A 16,298-nucleotide genomic window follows, 5' to 3' on the forward strand; every position below is an offset into this window, starting at 1 on the left:
ACTGCAGACCGGGAGAGCTAAAAACTTTTAGTGACTTTCCACACCTGCACTCATTTGAGCGCTCACCCCAATCCTGTTCGCCGGCCTACTCTAGTAAGGACGCTAGACGGCGCTGCCGGGACACGCTTTCCTTCTCCCGAGAAAGGTAAGAGAGAGCGCTTTTTTTTTTTTTTTAACCAGGGGATGGGGGACTTGGGGTTGGCAGCCTTTCTCAATCTGTCTCCCCTCCCCGCGCTCCCAAATCTAAAGGGGTGTGGAAGAGGAGGAGGAGCAGAAGCAGCTCTTTTCGTGACGCGCCAGAGCGCTTCTCTCTAATTCCCACCTCCTCCCCTGTGCAATCAGTCAGCCAGGAGGCACCAAACTGTTAGCGACAAAAACGCAGCTCTCGGTGACTCCCACTACCCTCCCACCCGCACTCCAGGCATATTTTGGAGGCGGCAGGAGCGGTGGCAGGATGTGAGGCGAGCCTGGAGCTCATTTCCAGGCGCCCCTCCCTCTTCGGAACTAAGGGAGACTTACAGGCTTTTGCTCACTGACTGTAGGGTTCCCGGGAAAGACTGGGGAAGTGAACAGGAGGGAGGGAGGTGGACAGGCAGAGTCTGCACCTGCCTCCTGCGCCTCCCTTAGGGCGACAGGGCAGCTGGTGTTTCGCTCCTTCTGGAGTGTGCCTACCTCGCAAGTGGCGCGAGGGCCACAGGCTGAGGCGCCCGCGTCCCGGCGTGCACCGCTTGGCCGAGGCAAGGTGTTGCTGGAGCAAGGCTGCTCCGAAGCGAAGTCGCGCAAAAGGAAGAGTCTGGGAGGCAGGCGACTTAGGAGAGTCTAGTCACTAAGAGACAGAGAGAGGCGACATCTGCCATTCTAATTGCGGAGCTGAGTGATTTAGAAACCCTCCTTAACTCTCCCTTTCCAGCTTTCCCCAAAGTCCACAGAAGCTCTGCTGAACTCTAGAAATCTTCCCTGGCCGGGGGGAAGTTTCCTAGCATCCTCTTTGGCTAAGACAGGTAGTGGAGAAAACAGTCGGGGCTGTACTGGACGCTGTTTGGGGAGACGCGATCTTCCTCTCGCCCCCTCCAGCCACTCGGACTGCCCGGGAAGTCCCAGCCCGCGCTCTCCGGAACCTGGCTCGCCATCTCGCCCTGGACATGGAACTACGCATCTGAGACCTGCTGGACGTTTTGCTGGCTGTTTTGCAAGACTCAGGTAATGCCCGCTCGCAGAGCTGGAGAGTTGACTGGCAAGGGCCAGGGGAGAACGCGCTGCGCTCTCAGGGCAGGCCGCAGCCAATGGAGGCTTTATCTCTCCTGCAGCTCTGGTCTCCGCGCCTGGAAATTTGCCAGTTGGCTTTCTCTTCCTTTAGCCTTCCCAGAAAGTTTAGGGAATAGAGCTCCGAAGGCCAGGGGCTCTTCGGCCTGGGAGGAGCGTGCGCCGTCCCTCAGGTGCCCGCGAGCCAGTGCGTTGCGTTTCCGCGGCGGGATCTTCATGCTCTCTGCGGCTGGCGCGCGGGCTCTGCAGCCTGAAAGGCAATTTCCAACTGGGCGCTTCTGACTGCCCACATTTCTGCCCGCAGCTGGTAGAGCAACCGGAGCTGGGAAGAGGTTCAAGGCGGCTCCTGGGTGGAATAGTGAGGGGTTGCCCAGCAATACGCTGCCGCTCCTGGGGATTCCCACCAAGCACTAGACAGGGGAGATCGCTGGGTATCTGGGGCCATCTCTGTGCTCTGGCACTGAGAGCCTGAAGGTACTTCCCCTGTGGTTCCTGAGACGCCCCCTTTCCTCTTCCCGCAAGAATCCCCGATACCCCTAGAGTGGGTTTCCCAGGTCCCCACTGCTGCTCAGGCGTGAGCATCTGCCCGCGCCAAGTTGCGCTTCAGACTCCTTGTGAAGGAACCCTAGAGTGGGAGAGTAGGCATAGCCACTCGCGAGTGGCTCGCCTTGCCTCTCTGGGCTCGGGATTGGAGCAAACAGCTTGATCTGTCACTATCAGACGTTTAAGAAAAATGCTTTGGTAAGGAGACCCTGGCAAGGGAAATGTGTATTATAACAAATGTCTGCTTCAGGGGTTTCTCCTGGTCCCTGCAGCCATCCCCTTGCCATCTGTGCCACCCAAGGACTTAGAGACATTAGTAAACAAGTGTTCAAGATTTTCCCCTTGCCACCCACAAAAGTTGTGACTGCACAGAAGTGCTGGAAAAGTATTTCTCAGTTGAAAGTTACTCTAGAGCCTACCACGGGTGTTTTTTAAGGGGGGGTCTATTTAGGAGTATCTTGTCCCCGAATGAGGAAGTGGGACCTGCCCACCACCACTACATTCAATCGAATGTGTAGATTTCCAAGAAGGAATCCTTCTTTCTTTTCCTGGCCAGGGGAACCAAGCTGTAGATTATTAAACATGAGGCACAGCTGGGAACAGACCCAAGGAAGTAAGGAGGGAGGGAAGGACACGTTTCTGAGCCTGCAAGTTCAGCGGGCGTCCTACAGTTCAGGAAGACTACCTCAGTTACAGAGTCCCTGGAAAGGAAGGAGTTAAGTTTTCCGGGCAAGTGTCTGGGACTGGGGTCCATTTTCCCACTGACATCCTCATCTCCCACCCCACCGAGGCTGACCCAAGGTTTTGGCTCCATCTCTGAGCCGCCCCATACGGTGTGAACTCTCTAATTTGCGGGCCGCCCTGGGCTAGACAGCTCACAATTACCTGCCGTGGAAGCAGATGATTTGGGGGCACTAGTATCCATGCACTGTTGTACCACTGGGCTCTTTGCCAGCAGGGTCTCAGATACTTAGGCTTCCCCCCCTTCTTGCCGCACAGAACGCGTTCTTCTCCATGCTCCCGGCTTCCCCATAGATAGCAATTGGGCAACTACCCTGGGACCTAGGGAGGGTGAAATTCCTAAGTATTCCTGAGCCTAGGCTTCAGCAGAAGTGCCCATCTTCGTCACTTGCATCCTTTCCACTCCTCTCCTCCGAGGAGCAACCCCTGCTCTATGGCCAGTACAGTCGCACGGCGCAGCTGCTGGACCCGAGGTGGCGACTCCAGTTTTGAGCCACCTGCTTACAGTTAGCTCTCCAATTTGAGGGCTGCCCTGGGGTAGACAGCCTGCAACTACTGCGGTGGAAGCTGCTGATTTAAATAGCGTTTAAATGTGGATAAAGGGCTGTGGCATCAAAGGCTCCTGACTTGCCCACTCTAACCCCAGCTGATCTGAAGGAGAGACAAGTTGCCACCAAAGCTGCCTTCGTGACAGACAGCTGCGGCTGCTTCTGCTTCTGCCCTATAGGTCAAGGCCAGACCTTTAGAGCAGTAGGGTTGAGGATTTCAATCGGGCTTTGTGAAATAGCCTCTGCTGCTCTCTCTGATATCTGGCCAATCTTAACTCAGGTTGAGCAATCGGCCATTTTTAGTTTCTGCGGGGCTTCTACCACTTTGACCTCTCTGTGCAGAGGCTAAAGGCGCTGGTCAGGGGTGGTGGATATCAGGGTGCTCCTGGACTGTGGCATTTACAGGTAAAATCAAGTCTGAATCTTGATTTACCCATTCATTTCCTGAGAAATAGTTCCTCAATGGTGTAGAACATTCTTGTTTGCCAATAACTGGCAATAGAGTCCATACACGCATATGCTGCTTACTAGGGTGAACTGATGGTGAGATAACCTGGGGGACAGCCCCTTATAGCCATCTGCAACATGTCTCCACAGCTGCAAAGCCCATTGAAATTTTTTTTAGCTTTAAAAAGACATGCTGTAAAGAATCTCACCATATAAAAAAGATGAATTATGAAGTGACTATTCCAGCATTGTTTAAAACAATAAACTTCACTTTACACTGGCTTCCATAGTTTATTGAAGTGTCTCAGTGCAAACATTTGCTGTTTGGGAAGAAGGGGAAAGATTGGGAAGGTGAAATGAGTTAAAATGTGGTTGAAATGATCGTATACTTTGGTAAAACAGAATTTTGTGTTCACATCTGTGCCTTAAATAAAATCATCACTGTGTGCAATGTGACAGCCTGAGTAGATTCTGTGACAGGTTGTAGCACTATGGTGAAACCAAAGGGGAACATACATTTATCCTTTGTATTTGGAAATTTCCTGTAACTGCAGCAGTAATGATTACAGCTGGGACTGTTGGAAGACAAATGTACACACTGCCTTCTTCATTTGAGAAGTAACATAACCTCCTTTGTGAAAATGCACTGTAATCAAGTGGAAGAGATAAAAAGTCCCAAGTTTGAGGTCTTCACTAATAATATATAAAAGAAAAATCATTGCCAAACCTAAAGGTGTGGACTAACAGGAATTTTTCAGGGATGTTTTCTAGCTGTAGTCAGAAACTCACACCTTTTAATCTCTGAGAACTGTCCCTTGATCCTAGGTCAGAAAGCTGTGATTGGAGCCAACTTGGTAGAGGAAGATAAATGTGGAATATGCAATATGTGCTTTAATTATCCTGAGCTAGGACTTGAAAATAAGCCTCTCATTATCTTTAGACTTGGAGCTGCAAGTGCCAAGGAATTTGCCAAAATAAAATGTGTCTGTCCAGGCCTGGCATGGTGGCTCACATCTGTAACAATCCCAGCACTTTGGGAGACTGAGGCAGGAAGATCACTTGAGCCCAGGAGTTTGAGATCAGCCTTGGCAACATAGTGACACCCCACCTCTATTTTAAAAATGTGTCTAATGTAAGGCCTGATGCAAAGATGTAACACATGGATCCATCTGGCCAAAGCTACCGCTATTTGGGTTGGTTCACTTTGAACTAGCTCCTAATGAGATCAGAGGCACTGGAGTGAGTCCACTGTGGGGCAGTTTCTTTTGGGCTTCCCCAGCCACAGACATGGTTCCAAATCTTTTGTCAAATGATCTAAATACATATTCTCTGTGCCAAGGAGCCTAGATTTAGTAGCCTTCTTGCTTTATTTTTCCCATTAATTTCACAGCTATACCTTGGCTTCTCTCTTGAGTTTCAAAATGTTTTTTAGCTGGTTTGCTTTATTCCTCTATTTGGGTGTTGTGTTGGCATAAAAATGTATTAAAACACTGGCTTAACATTTTCCCCCAAGCAAACCTTTGTTTTTTGTCTCTTGCTTTTAATGAGGTCCTCATTCTCTAACCCTAGCACTTCTGATCTCATTCATCTGTGACTGCTCTTGCGTGCCTCATCCATCACTACCTCATGCATCCTGTCTTTTATTAAATGCCCTGAATTCTGTCTCTAGAATAGGTTTTGTCCTTTGCATTTGTACTGCCACCACTTGCAGTTAGGTCTTCTAGATTCTTGATCTGGCCTGCTACAAAAGTCTTTTCTTGCTGTCTTTGATCTGCTCTCTAATTCAGTATATCCTACATGTTAGGATTAATCTTCCTGTAGCTCATGCAGTTCTTTATTCAAAAGTGTTACTTAGTGAGTGTTTGTTAAGTCATACAGATTGTTATTGAATCTAAAATAGTTTCTAACAATTTGAGTTGCCTGATGCAATAAATAAGTTGAATTGTAACCTTAGGAAGTGATATGGTTTGGCTGTGTCCCCACCCAAATCTTACCTTGAATTGTAATAGTCCCCACATATCAAGGACAGGGACAGGTGGAGATAATTGAATCATGGGGCTGATTTCCCCCCTACTGTTCTTGTGGTAGTGAATAAATCTCACAAGATGTGATGGTTTTATAAATGGGAATTCTCCTGCACAAGCTCTCTTGCCTGCTGCCATGTAAGACATGCTTTTGCTTCTCCTTTGCCTTCTACCATGATTGTGAGGCCTCCCCACCCATGTGGAACTGTGAGTCCATTAAAACTCTCCCTTTTATAAATTACCCAGTCTTGGTTATGTCTTTATAAGCAGTGCGAGAAAAACTAATACAAGAAGTTCTCTAACATTGCAGGTGAGTACATAGCATGGCCAACCATTTGGTGGGAACTCAAACAACAGATTTGGGATATATGTTTCCTAACCCAGAAAGTCTATATCATCCTTTCAACATCCAGGGACCCAAATAGTGTGTTGTTTCCTATCAGTTTGCCTGCTGAAATTACACCTTTTAAAAATTATTAGAATGGTGTTTTATAGTCTTCTGTTTGTTAACAGTCTATTGCTATGCCCAAATAGGTCATTTTGCTCTGGCTTACTTGGGTGTGTGTCACTCTAGGAATCATCTAGATCATTGTATTATGTTACGAATTTTTAACATTTATGTTGTGCTTGCTTTATACTTTGGGGAATGCCCTTCCCCTTTCTTTACCTTGCTTAATATTTATAATTATCTGTGAGGTAGATGGTCTGTCCAAGTTGGGAAACTTTGTTTAATTGACATCACAAAGCTAGTATTGCTCTGGGGTCCTGGCTCAGATAGCACTAGACTAAAGGGATTTTATTCTCTCCTCACTAGCTGTAAAATCAAGTCCAAATTCTTTGGCCAGAAGTTTAAGGCTCTTTAATATTTAGTCTCAGTCTACCTAGTAAGCCATATTTCTCACTACCTTCCTGTTTCGCATAATTAGCCAGACTGGATCACTCATTATTATCCAGTTATAACCTTTGTTATCTATCTTTTGTGCCCTTGCTTATGCCATTCTTTTCCCTGGAGTATTTTTCCTCCCAATTTCCATCTCTTCTGCCTGTTGAAAACAAACCATATTCAAGAAACAGCTTAATGCAGCCCTCCCTAATTTATCTCTCATACCTCATAGCTAAAATAATCTGTCCCTTTTCTTTTTCTTTCTTTTGTTTTAGACAGGGCCTCACTCTGCCACCCAGGCTGGAGTGCAGTGGTATGATCACAGCTCACTGCAGCCTTAACCTCCCAGGCTCAAGCAATCCTCTCACCTGAGCCCCCAGCACCCGGTAGCTGGGACTATAGGTGCATGCCACCATGCCCAGCTAATTTTTGTATTTTTTTTTTTTTGTAGAGATATGGTTTTGTCATGTTGCCCACGCTGGTCTTGAACTCTGGGCTCAAGCCACCTGCCTGCCTTGGCTTCCCAAAGTGCTGTGATTACAGGTGTGAATCACTGTGCTCAGTAATCTCTCCCTTTTCATAACTCTCTTGGCATATTGTTGATTCCTCTTTTATGATCTTTACCTTGTTCTGCAACCATTATTGTTATTTTTGTATCACTGTATCTCCTCTACTTAGTTTTAAACTTTTGGAAGGCTGTCTTTTATTCTGCAGAGAGCCAAGGGTATAGGAAGCATCTGTTCCATATTTATTTAATTGAGCTGCCTTTGAGATCTCAGTGTCAACCTTAGCATTTTACTATGTAAATGATAGTTTCAGGTTAAGTAGGAAATTGCCAAATCTATTATTTGCCAATAATGTCATGAAGCAGTATAATAGGACACTGACTTTTTAAAACAGCTGTGCTCTAGAAGTGCTCTATTCAATAAATATGCAGTTGTATAAATTTAAACTGATTACAATTAAATGAGACTAAAAATTTCAGTTCTCAGTCACCTAGCCAAATTTCAAGTACTTGATAGCCACATAAGGTCAGTGAATACCATATTGGAAAGTACAGCTATAGAACAGAAAGTTCTATTGGGTAGCACTATTATACAACAATAGTTCTTAACACTTGTTTCCACCAAAAACGTGTTCATAAAGGTGACTGCTTTCATGGGTTTATGCAGAATTCCCAGTGTCATAGTGCTGCCACTTTAATTCCTTCTCAGAACACAAATTAGTAACATTACAGGAATCACCTTGACTCTGTTTGGGAGACAGATAATTATGTCACGTCAAACACCAAAATAAATTCCAGATAAAATTCTGAAGAAGAAAAAATTATAAAGAACTTGATCTATCACATATAACTTATATTGGAAATTACAATGATTAAAATACTATGGTACTTGTGTAGGATCAGACACATTACTATAACAGAACAGTGTCCAAAGAAATAATCTTAAGTATATTATGGATTTTAAGAAATGACAAGGATTTCAAATCCATGGGTTTGGGGGCAAAGATAGATTTTTCAGTAAATGTGATTAGGACAACAGCTGGTCATTGAGGGGAAATTTAATAAAGCTACATCTATACTCACTATTTAAACCAAAGTTAATTCCAGCTGACTCAAATATTTAAATGTAAAAAAAACTATAAAGACACTTAAAGATATTTTAGATTATTTGAAAATCTATATGATTACAATTTAACATTTTATTTTATAATATGTTTACTGTCTTGAGATGGAGAAGGTTTTTCTAATTATTTTATGAAGACTGAAGGCTTAAAGGAAAAGACTGATACATTTAACCTTCAAAAAAGTCTTTATGGTAAAAAAAAAAAAAGTACCATAATCAAGGTTAATTAAAAAACTAGGAAAAATATCTGTGACACATAACAATGGGTAGATATTCTTAACATAAAATAACTACTACATATTCATTACAAAATGAATCTAATAGAAAAATGGGGAAAATTCATTAATAGAATACTCACCAAAAAAGGAATACCAAACTCACTTTGCAAATAAAAACTAATAGTTTTCACATATAAGATTAAGAAGGCTTCAAAAACCAACATAAAACATGGTGTTGGCAAACCTGTGGGGATATGGATGATCCAATGTACTGTTTAAATTGGTCCATTTCCGAAGGTTGGGTGGGCAATCTATAAAAATGTAAAATGCCTTCTATGATTTAGCAATTTCACTAAGTATTTATTCTAAGAAGATAAATGCAAGTACCAAAACCTGTATACACAAGGATGTTCATTAATGTTTAGTTTATACTGGCAAAGCTTTGAAAACAACATAAGTGGCTCTAATAGTGTATTGACTAGGTCAGTTGGGATGTATCATTTTAATCAATTACTTGGACACATTAAAAATAATGCAGACCTACATTTATTGATATGGAAATATATCCATAAATACAATTTAATGGAAAAGATAGCTTACAAAGCAGCATAATTCAATTTTTTCACTTGTTTATGTATTTCTGTACATCTATGTGTGCATATAAGCATATGAAATGTATAGAAAGTTTTTCACCAAAATGTTATTTATAGGTGGAAGGACTTTGAATTTTCTTTAAAAAATCAGCCTATGCTTTTGTTTATTTATAGTGAAAATAATACAAGCATATATTTTATAGTGCATTTAAAATGCTTATGGTACTCAATACTCTGCTTAAGGCACAGTGGCAGTTATTATGCTTATATAATGTATAAGATAAGCTAGTCAAAGTTAAATGTGAACTTCAGAAGGATTCAAGTGTTAAATGTAAAAAAAGGAAAGTATATAATAACTAAAATATAATAAAAGTAACCTGGGAGCAGGACTTTCTATTAATAATAAAGGAAGAAATAAGAAAAATCAGTAGAGCATTTTACATAAACATCGAAAATGTATACAGTTATCGAAGTATTTTACATGCAGGTGAGTTCATGCCAAGATATGTGGCATCTGCCCCTATCTTATGAGGCTTTATCCTTGTCTAGTTAAAGCAGAAAATTACACTACGTGGTCCTTTCCCCACATTCCCCAATCCATATTCCTCTAGAGTCACTGCAAGTGTTACCAGAGCTAGCTTGTAAAATACTTAAATAACTGTATATATTTATAGGATATATACAATAGGTTTATAATATAAAAAATAAGAGTCCAAATAACACCTTATTATTTGTGGGTGGTTAGCTGATGGAAAGTTATATTTCTGAGCTAATATAAACCTTTACATATCAAGTATTACAATTCTTTGTTCCGATTTATCTTATATGTTTATCCATATACATTTTCGATGTTTACATTTAACACTTGAATCCTTCTGAAGGAAGCACAAATAATGATAGCTAACACTTAGTGGAGACTAATTATATTTGGGTTCTATTCTAAGTACAACTTTATATGTATTAACTCATTTCATATTAATAATCTATTTTATTTGGAAGTAGGTGGTACTTTTATTACAATTTTTAGATGAGGAAACTGAGACACAGAGTTCAGTAATTTGCCTAAAGTCACAAAGCTATTGAAATGGCTGTTCTGGGGTGAGAACCCAGCCAATCTCACTCTAAAACCTATGCATTTAAACGTGGCACAAAAATATATATACTGAGAGTAGTAACAGATACTATTTAGTTCAGTTATGTAGCTTTCAAATTTTCTACAATTAGGATATATTACTTCTATAATCACAAAAATATATGATATTAAAAATTAAAGCTTCAGATGGAGCCATAGACATAGCCCTCTCAACTCTTCAATTTCATCTTTATGTTCTTTTTTTTATAAAAGTATCCTAAGGCATTTTACCATAGGATATATCATTTAAAAAGTCTACTTAATATTTGGAGGTGTTAATTGCAGTCTGTTGACCAAAGATAATTGCATTTTGCAACCAGAAGGGATGATGGGGTAAAATCTCTGAAACTTTTGCTTCGGAGTCTAAAATGTACAGTTATTTCCCAATTGAACCTAATAACTGCTTTATAATATTTCCTCTGTTATCCAGCCTAAACGTCGTAGTATTCTCCTTTTGCTAATATCTTCATCTGATTCTAGACTCATTATCTTGTCACTAAAGCTGCCTACAACACCTCCCTCTCCGTCTTTGGATCAACTAACCACCACTTTCTCTGTTCCAACATCTCTATGGCTGAACTCCTCTAGAGAAACTCATACCTGTGCCAGAAACAGTACATGGTCTAAAACCTCATTTGGGCCCTGCAGAGGTGCTAGGAAGACTTTTTACGTGTACATATTCAGCTTTCTTTCCCATCTGTTTCCCACAGTAGTTATTTCGAACACCCACTGCTCATCTCAGACTACATTTTTCCATTCAGGCAGTTGTTCTTGCCTTTGACTTCACTTTCAGACTTGACTTTCTAACTCCATTCATTCTCTCGCCTTCTCCCCTTCCCTTCCCATACTCACCCAATTCCCTAGTGTTTTGTTCAAAGTGAGTAATTCCACTGGATCTTGTGTTTAAGAGTTCCATGTCCTCAGTTATCCTGTTTTCTCTGGGAAGTAGCAGTAGTTGGGAAGGAAGTCTGAATAGCCAGTTGGAGCATTGGAGCTTGGGGGAAAGAGGTCATTAATACAGAAGAATATTTAGGTAAGAGTGAGAGTTCCAATGAGGTTAGGGATCATGACTTTATAAGTGATAACAGTCTACACAGCTGTGCAGTTTTTTCAAGCTCTGCTCAGGTGTAAGAATGGAGGAAGTGGACAGTTGTGTTGATCCAGAACTGAGTTTTGCCAGGATCCATCGCAGCAGCAACATAATGAGAAGGTGAAGATATTAGTACAAGTTGTGGAAATGATGGATTATGAATTAAAACTCTATAGGGAAGGAAGCATCAGGGACTGATAAGTAAGGTAAAAACTGGTTGTGAGGTGGGAAGAAAGCACAAGGGTGGTCGGGGTCTGTATAAGGAGGGCACAAGGGCAGGGTGATGATGCAGCCCAGCAGTGACTAGGGCTTATGTCAGGGGAGCATCTGAGGAATGGTAGCCTTGCAGGGGTCAGGACCCATACAGGGTGGGGTGGCAGTTTGGCAAGGCCGGATACTTGACTACATGCTGGGAGAATGAGCAAATAAATATATTAAGAGTAACAGGAGTGAGCTTCTCGCTGTCATAGAAGGCAGTTACAAATATGAAAAGGGGGAAGGCTAGAAGGGGCCCTATCGTTTTGAATTGGAAGTATCAGAGTCATTCATGGCTATTTCTGTCTCCATCTATGTATATATTTATGTTTCTATTTGTCTGTGTAAATGGTTATATATCTTACACATATGTATATTTCCTAACTTTGTCCACTGAGAGGGCCAGGAACAGCAACACATTAGTAGCGATAAACGTAACAAACACCCATGTCTTAGTTTGTCAATACTAATCTTCACTAAAAGTAATCAGAGTTCTTTGAAGAAATTGCTTACCTCAGGCCTGGAGCAGAGAAGCAAAAAGATGAGGGTGGGCACATCTTGTGCTGCCAGAAAGTTAGAAGTGCTCAAACAATGATAGGGGCACATGAAAAGACAGAGTTTGAAGGGGCTCCTACTAGTGCTATCTAGAAGAATGAAAGGTGACCACTCCAAGAATAGAGAGAATGCTAAAGTTGAATGGCATGAGCCTCAAAGAGGCAGAGGTTTTTACATGAAGGCAGAGATAGAAGTGGTAGTGTGAAGACACCTTACACATTTCCTGATCCTGAGCTGGATCTACCAGAGAGGGCTGAAGGGGGTTCTTTTAATGTAGAATCAGTCCCAGAGCAGAGATCATGTGCAGAATGGTGGAAAGGGACCTGGAGGGGAACACAGAGGGGATCCAGCACAGTAGTAAAGAGATACAGGCAACAGGGAATAAAGCAAAGATAAGAGATAAAGAGAAACTCTAGCATATCAGTTGTGCAAATAGGTCAAGGGAATAACTTATTCAGATTTTCAGCAGGAAGAGAGAGGGCTCTAGGAGGGATGTTCCAGGAAAATTATTTTCATGAGTTTTTAATGATCTGTTGGAAAGTTTGGGGGCACTTCGTTATAGAGATATAGAAAAATGAGTCACATGAAAATGAGAGAATTCTCATATTCTCATTATAACTGCAGAAAAAACAAAAAGTACAAGAAAGGAAATGAAATCGTGATATACTATTTGACTCACAACTTAATATTCATAATAATGTAAAATTATCACATAGCTATATTTGAATAATTGAGGGAGGACAACTGGTCATTATCTTCTGTATTAGGAACTCAACAGGTAATATGTAAAACTGACTAAGAAGGAGACATGAACATATTGTTTATAAACATGGAGATACATAACAGATGAAATAGCTTAAAAAGTTGAAGTTGTCTTTAAGAAAAAGGACTTGGGGTAGGGGCAGAGAACTGCTGTTTTATATGTATTATAGAATTATATATAAAGATACTTGTCAAAAAGTTATGGTGCAGAGAAATCAAAGACCTAAATACAAAAATATCATTCAGCTCAGCAATTCCATTACTGGGTACATACCCAAAGGAATATAAATCACTCTGTCTTAAAGACATGCATGTATATGTTCATTGCAGCACTATTCACAATAGTAAAGACATGCAATCAACCTAAATGCCCATCAGTGGAAGATTGGATAAAGAAAATGTAGTACATATATACCATGGAATACTATGCAGCCATAAAAAAGAATGAAATCATGCCCTTTGCACCAACACAGATGGCCTGGAGGCCATTATCCTAAGCGAATTAATGCAAACTAATGCAAGCTAAAGCAGGAACAGAAAATAAAATACTACATCTTCTCACTTATAAGTGGGAGCTAAACAACAAGAACACATGGACACAAAGAGGCGAGCAACACCCACTGGGGCCTACTTGAGGGTGGAGGGTGGGAGAGGATCGGAAAAAATACTCATCAGGCACTAGCCTCAGTACCTAGGTGACAAAATAATCTGTATACGAAACCCCTGTAACACGTAGTTTACCTGTATAACAAACTTGCACATGCATCCCTGAAGCTAAAATAAAAGTTAGAAAAGAAACTTAGGGCAAGACTAAAGTGAGGAGGACTATTTTAAAAACAGAACAATCTACTGGGGAGATTTGAAGTGGGGAGCCAAAGGAGCAAGAGGAAAAATTATGCATGTCAAAATATATTTTAGCCACTTTTCTCAAACTAGAGCTCACTCTGTGCTGCCCTCAACACCATTTATATTAGAATCTTCCCCATCCCTATCTCTACACAAACATCCTTTGATGTGCAGGACTCCTAATTAATTGCCCAAATTACCTGGCTCTACTCTTCTGCCACAGTTTCAGTTATATTCTACAGCACTTAGAGCCACAAAATACCAAGAGGAAAACAAAGCAAAACATGTTTATATCAACTCTCACTATATTCAGGATTGATGTATTGATTAAACCTCTCTGTCACTTCCATAGTGAAAGGCTGTCCTGCCATTGGTCCATTGTATTATTTTCTTCCCCCAGTACTTTCTGGCTTCCTACATTGCATATACTCACTGTCATCCTTCTCCTACTATGTCACCTTCTATATAAACATCTGTTTTCTGTCACAGCTTTTACATTTGAACAACTATTCATTTTATAGACATTACAAGTAAAACACATGGTCCTGCAAGGAATATTACAGTTGTACTTCAGGCAAGCCTACTTTACAATGTCAACAAGAGGAATACATTAATTTATAGTTCGTGCTTGGTAGAGGAACCATATAATATTCTACATATATTTAGTTCTCCAGAATGTAGCTTAATCAATATGGCACCTCAGGCAACCTGAAATACTGAAGGCAACATAAAAGTAAGATTGTCAGACCAAGAAATTTTATGTCTGCTGATGGGGGTTTAACTGCTTTGGAGGCTACAGAAGGTGTATATATTTAGAAGATTATAGTAAAGTTAATGATAGGAAAGAGTCAAACTGATGTGTATAAAAGATACCGAGGGAGAGAGAAGTCTGTATTTAGGACCCCGAGGCAGAAACTTCCAGGTTCTAATCCTTGCCTGCTAACCTTGAGCACTGTAGAGGTTTCAATAATATTTTCTATCTCTGAGTGTCATTAGATATTTATGAAGTGAATGCCTCATGTAGGAAAACCTGCAGTACCACCTTGAGCCAACCACTGACCTCTATGCCTGAGTTTGGCACCTGCCAAGTGAGATGGGCAGTTGAACTATGTGCCTTTAGGTGCCTTTGAGTCCTCTGGTTCTATGATTTTAGTGCCATGCTCTGCTTATCTCAAAGAGCTATTCTGAGGCTCAAATGAAATATTTGACATGCAAATGCCATAAGAGTTTCAAGTGGTATACGAATGAATGTAAAAGTGTTTTAAATTATGCATCTCTAAATATAACCAACAACTTGCACATGCTCTCCCAAACAAAGCAAATGGGCTTCTGGGCTTCGATTTTCAATTAGTCTCCAAACATATGATTTTACTTGTTCCAATTTTCAGAAGCAAAAGGAGCAAAAGATTCAAATTATGATCTTTATTAAGAAGGTACTAAGCCACTTAGAAATGCTGGGCACATTATGAGGCTCGGCCAATTTTTTCACTGTTGTATTGTGTGGGTCTCCCAAATAGCTTTTACTGTGAAGACTAATAAAAAGGATAGGAAAGTTAAAACTGAGCAGATTTAGATTAAATTTCAATCTGTATTCTGCAAAGGTTTTTATTTGTGTGTGCATACTTTTCTATACGTTTCTAATCTCTTCACATGGTTTATAGATCAGCTATTAGTTAATAAGTTCTGACATGTGATTAATATGTAGGTATTTGAAAATTCATGTGGTGCATGCCTATGTCTATGGAGCAAGGTGCTGAATCTGCACATGCACCTCAGTAACATTGGGGATGGAAAGTCAAGCCCAGAATTATCTTTTGCATAAAGGATGCTAGCTAGGGCCTTTCTAGGTCCCCAAGGGAGACACTGAAGATCTTTTTTCATTAACTAAACATCCAGTAAGAACCCGATAGGCTTCATATACTATACTATTAGCTGGGAACATAAAGATGAAAAAAAATTGCCCCTTCCTTAAAAGTTCATGCATCATGAATTCTAAAAGAGATACATAATGGTCAGCTTCTATGACACTAAAATTTAGATACCAGAATAAAGAATGCAAGGTAAAAACTGCCCAAACTCTTCCTGGGGTGGTGGTCAGGAGGATCAGTCCCTGAGAATACAGAGAACTTAAAGGATATACTTGAAAATTTTATTTAATCCAAAGTGTAACACTTTCTGCCTAAATACTGCTGCATTAGAAGCACTTTATTGTAAAATCTCTTTCCAGGCATGTACACTCCGCTGCTATGTACACAAGTACAAAAACGGGCAAGGCCAAGAGCAGTCACACCAGCTGCTGTGGTTTGTTAGTGGACAGAAATGCTTGAATTTAATTAAAGCAAATGCAACAAAGGTTTACATACTATAGAGTAATAAATTGCTTCAGAGTACCCAACTAGCAAACAGGATATGCACACCTCAGGCCCACCTGAAATGGAAAGCAAAGAGTGATGTGAAGTTGTGTGTGCATGAGAAAGAGACTGCTAAAATCGACAGGCTGATTTTCCATTTATATTAAGGGTCGGTATACTTTCTTCTAACTTGGTGAACAGTCAACAAGTAATTATACAGCTTTTTCTTTTCCTTTTTTTTTTTTCGTATTGAGATGATGGAGTATTACTCTGTTGCCCAGGCTGGAGTGCAGTGGTGTGATATCGGCTCACTGCAGCTTCCACCTCCAGGTTCAAGTGATTCTCCTGCCTCAGCCTCCCTAGTAGCTGAGATTATAAGCATGTGCCACCATGCCAGGCTAATTTTTGTATTTTTAGTA

At 41.1% G+C, this 16,298-nt stretch overlaps 1 protein-coding gene across 2 annotated transcripts in view; it reads left to right on the top strand.

Annotated features, from left to right (window-relative positions):
* The first annotated feature begins 340 nt into the window (after positions 1-340).
* IL1RAPL2 (interleukin 1 receptor accessory protein like 2) overlaps positions 341-16,298 on the top strand; it is a 1,296,718-nt gene continuing 1,280,760 nt past the window's right edge. For both annotated transcript variants that reach the window (XM_015443984.3, XM_074029484.1), the window contains exon 1: positions 341-1,200. The gene's annotated coding sequence lies outside the window, so the exon portion shown is untranslated. The remainder of the gene's footprint in view (positions 1,201-16,298) is intronic.

This window comes from Macaca fascicularis, chromosome X (assembly GCF_037993035.2).
Source record: "Macaca fascicularis isolate 582-1 chromosome X, T2T-MFA8v1.1".
NCBI classification, from domain to species: Eukaryota; Metazoa; Chordata; class Mammalia; order Primates; family Cercopithecidae; genus Macaca; species Macaca fascicularis.